General features: G+C 37.5%; 1 protein-coding gene across 6 annotated transcripts in view; it reads right to left on the bottom strand.

Annotated features, from left to right (window-relative positions):
- Positions 1–6,679: 6,679 nt before the first annotated feature.
- LOC126712874 (disease resistance protein RUN1-like) overlaps positions 6,680–9,008 on the bottom strand; it is a 37,093-nt gene continuing 34,764 nt past the window's right edge. For all 6 annotated transcript variants that reach the window (XM_050412378.1, XM_050412379.1, XM_050412377.1 and 3 more), the window contains one exon: positions 6,680–7,219. The gene's annotated coding sequence lies outside the window, so the exon portion shown is untranslated. The remainder of the gene's footprint in view (positions 7,220–9,008) is intronic.

Below are 9,008 nucleotides of genomic sequence, written 5' to 3'. Positions count from 1 at the left end.
GTGGTTAGCTCTGGTGCAAACTTTGCGGTGCTGATGGATGTGCCTGCATTGGATACTTCATGATCAGAACCTAGGATTTGTAGAATGTCTTGAATCTCTGGAGTTCGATCATCGTACGAAGTTAGATCCACATTTTGAGGTCTAGTGATGCCAAGAACATCGGCGATGGAGTTTGGGGAAACGCCAAATTCCTTTCCTCTAACCCAGAAAATAAGTTCAACTCCAAGATCACTTGCATTGGAGAAGCATTCCTTAACCAGTTCTTCCATTGGATCGACAAAGTTCCCAAACAAGTTTGCCCAATCTCGTGGCTCAAAGATTCGAGAGATAAAAGTGGTCCCTAAGGTGTTAAACTCCACCATCCGTTCCACTATAGGAGTTGACTTGTCAAAGATGTTTGATTAGATGTGTGAGGTAAGTGGGGTTCTAAACCTTTCCTCATTGGAGTCTTGAGATGCCTGTGATGAGAGTTGAGTCCTTTTAGCAACTGGGGTTGCTGGATCATCAGCAACAATGTCTTTACCCTTAGAGGATCGACGAGACACCTGCAAGAGAATAGGCCCACAGCAAAGAACCAAAAACAGCACCACACAAGATAAATATCAACATGATTCGATTCAAATAAGAGTGAAAACCAGAGATTTTAAAACATAAATACAAACATTAGACAGTTCAGAGCCAAATAAACCTCCATCAATACTAGAGTGCACAATACGACAGGTGCAGCAAAATGATGAAAGTGCAGTAGAGCACAGAGAGACACAAATTCAAAAATAATTGTCAATGAGATAGTCTACCATGACCATGATATGCAAACACAGACAGCATTCGAACATTAAGAACGGATAGCATAAAACAGACCACATAAGATAGGAACATGGATAAAATTTCAAAATGAAGGATAAGAGCACCCAAAATAGAGCACAAGGCAGTGAGACACAATATTCAGAAAATGAAGTTATTTTAAAGGAATGCTATCAAGATGCCATCACACACGTTATGATATCATAAAAACACAGTAATCCAAAGCCGCAACCCAACTTCAACACATAAACATGGGAAAGGAGCAAACCCATTTAACAAAAGAGTTTGAGAATCAACAACAGGCAAATATCAGAACAAAGACAAAGCACATTGTGACCAATCAATATGAAAACGGATGAAATCAACAACAAACACAACAAACCAAACCTAACAAACAAAGAGAGGAATGTTTCGAACATAGTAGCTATCCAAATGACAAGAAAAACATTCATGAAGCAAGGAAAATAAGATGAGGAAAACAAGACTCATACCTTTTCTTGATGATTTTGAGAAGAAATGAAGCACCAATGAAGTTAGAAAATGGGTACACGGAGTATTTGGGAAGGAGACAGTTGAGAAAGAAGATGAACAGTCACAAAAGTTCGAGGGAAAACTGAAAAAGATTTAAAAACTACCCCTATTTTTGCCAAACACGCGTTTTTCGTGACTTAAGTGAGTCGCCACCAAGTCGCCAGTTCAAGCTGCCAAAACACTCAAAGAAAAAAAATTGAAAAATTTTTCTAAGTGTTTTTCGCGACTGGAAGGTTTACCCGCGGGAGAGTCGCGAGCTGAGCTGCGAAAATCTCTGAGTAACCCTTGCGACTGGACCTTTCACTTGCGAACAAGTCGCCAAAAATGACTCGCGAGAACACGACTGAGGCTCGCGACTTGACTAACCCGCGACTGAGTCGCCAAAACAGGGCAAAACTGAATTTTTGAGATTTTCTAATTTTGAGAACAAAATACTTTCCAAAAACACCTAAAACACTCAAAAATCTTTTTGTGCTTGAATTAACAAAAATTGAGCATGTGAAAACGCATTTCAACAAGTACAATCACACAAATGATTATGACATTTATCAAATATAAACTTGTGTGTTGTGTGTGGATATCAACAATGAGATAGTCCTTAGTCTAATGTGAAACTTCAATGATCAATTCAACCAAGGCATACACAATTAGCACTAGATCATGCGATCTATCTCAATTATAGAAATATGTATATATGACCTCCCACAAAACTTGATAACATATTTTTGAGTTTTACATTTGACTCCACTTTCAATCATAACATTTGATCTTGTAGATCCTTTTTGATACAATCACTTCTCATTGTGAGAGTGATATTAGATATTTCACCTTGATGAGATAGCCTTTGGCTTTTTGAATAAACATTCACTTGAATTTTAGGTCACTTACCCTTTTTCCTAGTCAAATACTAGAATGTGCGACAGGCTTTTGGAGCTCAATATCTCTTTTCATTTGGAGATTTACATTTGGTGAGCTCTTTTTAGCAAAAAAATAAAGAGTGGGAAGATATATAGACACAAGTCTATGCATGTCTCAAGATTATTATAACCATTCACTAATCATTCATGACAAGTTTGAAGATCTATTTACAACAATCACATAGATTTCAAGATTTCTCCCACAGTGATATGAGTGTAATGAACCAAGCTATGCTCGAAAATGCATAAAGCTATTAGCACAAAGGTACAAGACAAAACAAGTTTTAAGACAAAAACTCAACAATGTTAATCAAACTTTTTTATTTTCTAATTTTATGTGATTTTTTGGATTTTTGACACAAGAAGAAAAAGATTGATAAAAAACAAAAGAAAACCAAAAGTATGCACAAATAGACAAACACACAACCATCAGCATAAGCAACAAGCAATCAATCAAACGTCGTCACAAAGTATAGGAAGTATTAATGCATGGACATGCTGTAATGCTTATGCATAAGTACCATTTTTCACCCACACGTCACTTGCGTTTGGGGTGATTTCCTTATAGGATTGGGTATGGGAGTTAGGGCTTTCAAACCTTCGTGAGAAGCTTTCCAAGCAGTTGGTGAATGCACCAATCATCTTCATCACATTCATCATTCCAGGATCACCATTTTGATCTCTCGATTGTTCACCTGCCCAATTTCTTCTATCATTTCTAGGTCCTCGTGACCTTTGAGGAGTTGCACTATTCTTTGCTCTCAGTTTTTGGCAATTTGGTCGAGTATGCCCTTGAAGTCCACAATGATGACACACATAAGTTGATCTAGGACCCCTTTGTGGTCGTGGACGAGACTTGGCTCGAGATTCAGACCTGCCCACAGATTGATTATGGGAATTCAACAACCGTTCGTTCCCCACATTTCTCTTCTCCTCTATCTTGGGCTTCTCAGCAGTAGGACCAACATCAGCTGATTCTTTGGCCTTTATAAACTTCACTTCTTTAGTGACATTTCCAGATGAGCTACTTCCTCCGGTATATCCCAACCCGGATTTGTCTGAAAAGCACTTTTGCGATGAAATAATATCATCTAGTTTCTTGGTGGTGACCCTCTCAATTTTGGCATTTGCTTGCACAACTTCTTGCTCAAAAAATCTCACTTTTGTGTAAACTTCTGACAGCTCACCATTCAGTGTTTCTATCTCACATTTGGCCTCCCTATATCGGATTAGGAGACTTTTATAATCCTCCTCTGCCTTCTTCATTTTTCTCTCAGCTACCTTGGCCACCCTTGTGTACTCACCCGACTTCTCCAGGAGTGAGTTATAATTCTCTTGAAGGTTGGTTGTGCTTTCATCTTCTTTAGTATCTGATTCTTCAACAATTCTCATTGATTCTTCATCACTATGTTCTCCAAGGTCTCGTACAAGCAGATTCAATTCGTCCGAAGACTCAACATGAGCAATAGTCATAAAGACTGAGTAGTTCCCCTCTCCATCACAGCTTTCTTCAGATTCTGAGTCGGATGAATCCGAGTCACTTAATGTTGTGGCATACACTTTACCTTTCGATTTCAAATAATTCGGACATTCTTTCTTAAAGTGTCCATGCTCGTTATATTCGAAACAAGTGACACCTTGTGTAGGTTGGGATTCTTTTCCATATTTCTTTTTGAATTCCCTTTTCTCCCTTCCTGAACTTTGGAATTTTCCTTTATCACCAAATTTGCCATTATTTTTGAATTTCAAGAATTTTCTGAAATTTTTTACAAGGTAAGCAACATCTTTGTCAACCACATCTTCTCCCGATGAGTCATGATCCTCCACCTTCTCACTAATGGTCTTAAGAGTAAGAGATTTACTCTTCCGTTAATTGGGCAGCGACATCTCATAGGTCTGAAGAGAACCAACCAGCTCCTGGACTTTGATGTCATCAAGGTCCTTGCTCTCTTCAATCGCTGTTACTTTAGCACGAAAACTTTCCGACAATGATCGAAGGATCTTCCTTATAATTTTAGAGTCCTCTGTTTTCTCTCCCAAATTGAAATTGCTGACAATCACTTCATTCAGCTTGCTATAGAAAGAGTCAAAGGACTCATCCTCACTCATTTTTAACTCCTCAAACCGAGTGGTTAGCATCTGCAGCTTAGTGTCTTTTACCTTCTTCGTGCCTTCGTAAGTGGTCTCCAATATCTCTCATGCTTCTTTAGCAACGGTAATGTGAGAGATCCTGTGAAATTCATCTGGAGACACACCACAGAAAATAACATTGAGTGCTTTACTGTTAGCATTAGATGCAGCAAGTGCTGCCTTATCCCATGTGGATTTGGCTTTCTCAGGCCTGGTCCAACCTATCTCAACAACATCCTAAACAGATTCATCAATAGAACACAGAAAAGCTCTCATGCGAACCTTCCAAAAAGCATAATTACTACCATCAAAATATGGAGGTGCATTTAGGGATTGAGACCGATCCATCTCAAAAGGGAGTCAAGGATCACACAATGGTAATGAAACCACTAGATGTGTACCCTCTCTGACACCAATTGAAAGTTCAAATATGTGTATAAACACCCTTGAACGTTCAGACCCCCAATTTACAAATTAACCAATTCAAACTTTATGTCAAACAACTAGTGTGCGGAAAATGAACATAGGCTATAATATAGAATTGGATAAATTATCTAAGCCAAATTAAAATCACAACCCACAGCAGATAATAAAAGGCAAAGATAAAAGGGAAGAAAGATGCAAACACAAAGATAACACGCGATGTGTTATCGAAGAGGAAACCGAAGCCCTCGGCGTAAAACCTCTCCGCCGCCCTCCAAGCGGTAAACAATCCACTAGAAAATGTAGTTGGGATACATGGACAGCAATAGACCCTCCAAGCATAATCTATCCAGTGCACCTAAGCCCTCCAAGCTTCTTGCTCCAACGAGGTTGCGCCGAACCTTTTTCTTTTCTAGCTTCCCGGATTCCGCTACTAGACCATAGCATCAACCAATCTGATGTAGATTGGTTCCTTCCTAACTGCTTCCCAGCAAACCAAACAGCCCTCTCACAGTGATGAATATGGTGAGAACAAGGTTTTAGTAAAATGCCTCTCAAGGATTTGACAATGGAGAGGAAGAGAGTTGAGGAATTTGAAGAGACTCTAATGTATAGATTGTTAGTGAATCAATCTTGTTTTTCTTTAGGGTTTCTCTCTCAAAATTCTCTCAGGAAGCTCTCTTACATTTGTCGGTAAAAGGAGTATTTATACTAGAGTGAGAGAGAAATGTGAAACGTCAGGTTTTACAAAACAGGGGTGGCTCGCGGCTTGATCTCGCGACTTGACTAAGTTGCGAGATCCAGTCGCGAGATAACCATGTGCCCAGTTGTCCTGTTTTGTCCTGTAGTGCTCCAGTTAGCATGACTGTTCACCTTCTGGCACGCTTGGCACGTGAGCTGCGTTTGACGGCTTGAAGCCGCGAGTCACCCGTGAGAGCAAGCCGCGAGTCTCTGTTTTCTTGCACACTTTTGAGCAATCAACACTCTATCTCACTCACTACTCTTACATCAAACCCACCTAAATACAGGGTTACTAAATGCTGAAATACAAGCAAATTTGGCACGGAATAAAGCCAATAAAATGGTTGATTAAATTCAACCTTACAATTTCAATTACAACCAATACCTTTCATTGCCCCCATACAATACCAATGATCAATTAGCACATGAAGATGAAGTACAGCGAAGTGAGTGTATGTCACCACTCACCACATCAATTCGGTGTATACCCTCTGTCCCATTCTGCCACACCTAAAATCCATATGTCCACTTTGAAGCCCCAATTGGCATCTCTACCCCTAAGCTAAAAACATCAAACATAGCCACCATCCCACAAGTCACTGCCATTTCAAATTTTTTTACTGTCCACCACAAGGCACTGCTAAGCTATGTGGAGAAAATCAACGAAAATGTAGAACACAGAAATCAGCAAAAGACAGAGAGTGACAGAGGCCTTAAGGGCAATACTGCCAATAGCCCACTAGCAACCATATATTTTGATGGTAAATTTGACCAGTGCCCTTATCCCGTATAGCCTCTCTTGTAGGGGAACGTATGATTCCCTTACCTTTGTTTTGGATTGAAATTCAAAATCTACATGGAAGAAAGGCATCGCAATCCATATCAAGGTTAGCTATATTTAGACATGGGAATAAATTTTTTTGCCTATGAATGGCATATAAAGCTGCAAAAGTACCCCTTGTGATTGGTTTAATCACTCATTCTCTTCTATCCGATATGTTTGTCCATCAATCATAATGATAATGATAAACATCCAACTAAGTCATCAACAATAACCATTTTAAAGGACAGGATATTATGGGATAAAGATGATATCTACTTTACTTTTTAACTAGAAGAATAAACAACGCAAATTTTGCAAAATAAGGAATTATCTCATTAAATTTTCTCCCAGCTTGAGCAAACAGCCTTCAACTTACTTTGTTTCATACAAATGGGAGGGAGAAGTCCAAAAACTGAAGAAAAGAAATTATAATTAAAAACATGATACACCAAAATTAAATGCCTTATGATCCTCACCAAGTCCTCCTCCTAGGGAAAAAAAAAAAGATTAAATACAAAAAGAGAGAGACACAACACATTACAAAGAAAAACTTAAATGAAGGAAAGAAACATGATCCAACAAAAATAAATACATCATAATCCTCTCAAAAAAGATCACCAACACCACCATGTAAATGGCATGGTAAACAATACTCTATCATCAGGATGCTAAATGAAGGTCATGGATAGGATTACCAAAGAAATCTAAAGTGAAAAGTTGTGATGAAACTAATCAACAAAGAAATTCTTTGAACCGCTAAAAGACCTACACCACCATCCATCTAAAAATCAGCAAAGAAACTCTTTGAACTGCTACAATTGGTTCCTTTAATTTCACTCTCTCTTTGTACCTGAAAGGTTCAAACATTAAAATCAAATTTACACATAGATTCCCTCAATTAAATAGAGCCACCTTGATCCCATTAAATTATTGTTATATGTATGATATTTGATGGTTTTTAGACCCCTTAAAAACACAATTGGATTAACCTAGATTATTAGCCAAGTTGTTACTTAGTCCAAATTAACAAATTTAGGTTATCACAATCAAAACAATTATATCATGCAAAGCAACGGAAAGATAAATAACACAATGATATGATCACCTAGGAAACCAAATTGGTAAAAACCTGGGGAGGATTTAACCTAGCTATCCTCAAGGTAAACCTGAATCCACTATGAAAGAATCGAAATTGTTCAACAGGACTTAGATCACTAACATCCTATTGCTACCCACCAGTAGAAACTTACTGGCACGATCACGTGCAAACTCTGAAATCACGGACTTCTTCTTTCTTGGATTCTCCAGCAAGTACAAGCACACTCGCTTGTGTTTCTTTAAGTTCTTATAGCAGCAACTGAATGATCATCAAGCTCTTGAAGAAATCTCCTTCTTGATAATCCTAAGCTTGTGTAAAGGAAAGCTCCTCACAGATCTCACAAGAGATTTACACAAACAGCAATATGAGCAATACTAAAACGTGGCTAGGGTTTGCCTTTTATACCTAAGGCAAATTAGAAAACCCTAAACGTTTTAAACAAACTAGGGCTGAGTTGGAATTCTGCAGAAAAACACCTTTGACCCGATTTTCGATTGATCGAGCCTAAGCTTCGATCGATCGAACTAGGCCGAGAAACTTAAATAACTTCTGTAACAGTTTATTCCAACTTTACATAAATGAACCAACTTTGAGCTAGTCTAAACACGACTAAACATATTGTTTTGATCATGGTTTGCCAACAATACACATTAAAGTTCTAAATATATATTTAGAACCTAACAATATTCCCTCAAAATAGTTAATGCACAAAGGATCAAAAAGTGATAAATGACCCATAGTAATAACACTTTTCTTTTTAGAAAGCATAGTAATAGGACTTGAAAGACAATTTAGCATATGATTATATGAAAAAATGATGTTAAAATTGGTAATTTACAGAGTCCATCATCTAAACAAGCTATAAGAAAAAAGTTGCAACTTGTTTAGATGCAACGAAAAACACAATAAGCAGAAAATCCAAATTATAAACCATGTGTTGGTTACAAATTTTATTGCAAAGTCAAATGCTAATTCCTAGTGAATGAATGTCCTTTTCATTGGCTTTGAAAGTAGTCATAAATGCATAAGTACAGGCAACAATAATTTGCACCATATCTCGAGGTAAGATCATAGTGTACAAAGCACAAAGAAATATTTATTTTTATTTAGTTTCATTTAATTTTGGAAGTCAATTGTGTTTTATTTTAAGCCGTAGAAGTTAATTGGGTTATTTTATTTATTTCCTAGAGTCAAGGTCATTTTTATAAATCAATCATTGGGATTTCCCAAATCAATAGAATTAGGGTTTCATAAGTAAAATAAAATTATATTTTTGTCATAGTAATCTACATTTTACGCCTATGGAGACAATTTACAATTTGCTTGATTAATAAAAATTTCTCTTTGAAAATTTTCAAAGGTCTAGTGTTGACTCCTGCCAGTGCTAGTTGCTTAATCCTAGATCTTCTATGTTGCTTGGTGTCAACTCCAAAAAATCCTAGGTGCAGACTCCTAGGTGGTCTTTATTGTTTCCATTTCTCAATTTTCATGGTATCAAGTTTCGGTTTTGTCCTATGTCATAACACCTAAGCCAGTCATT

This window comes from Quercus robur, chromosome 2 (genome assembly GCF_932294415.1).
Source record: "Quercus robur chromosome 2, dhQueRobu3.1, whole genome shotgun sequence".
In the NCBI taxonomy this organism is placed as follows: Eukaryota; Viridiplantae; Streptophyta; class Magnoliopsida; order Fagales; family Fagaceae; genus Quercus; species Quercus robur.
This window is presented reverse-complemented; position numbering and strand designations above follow the sequence as displayed.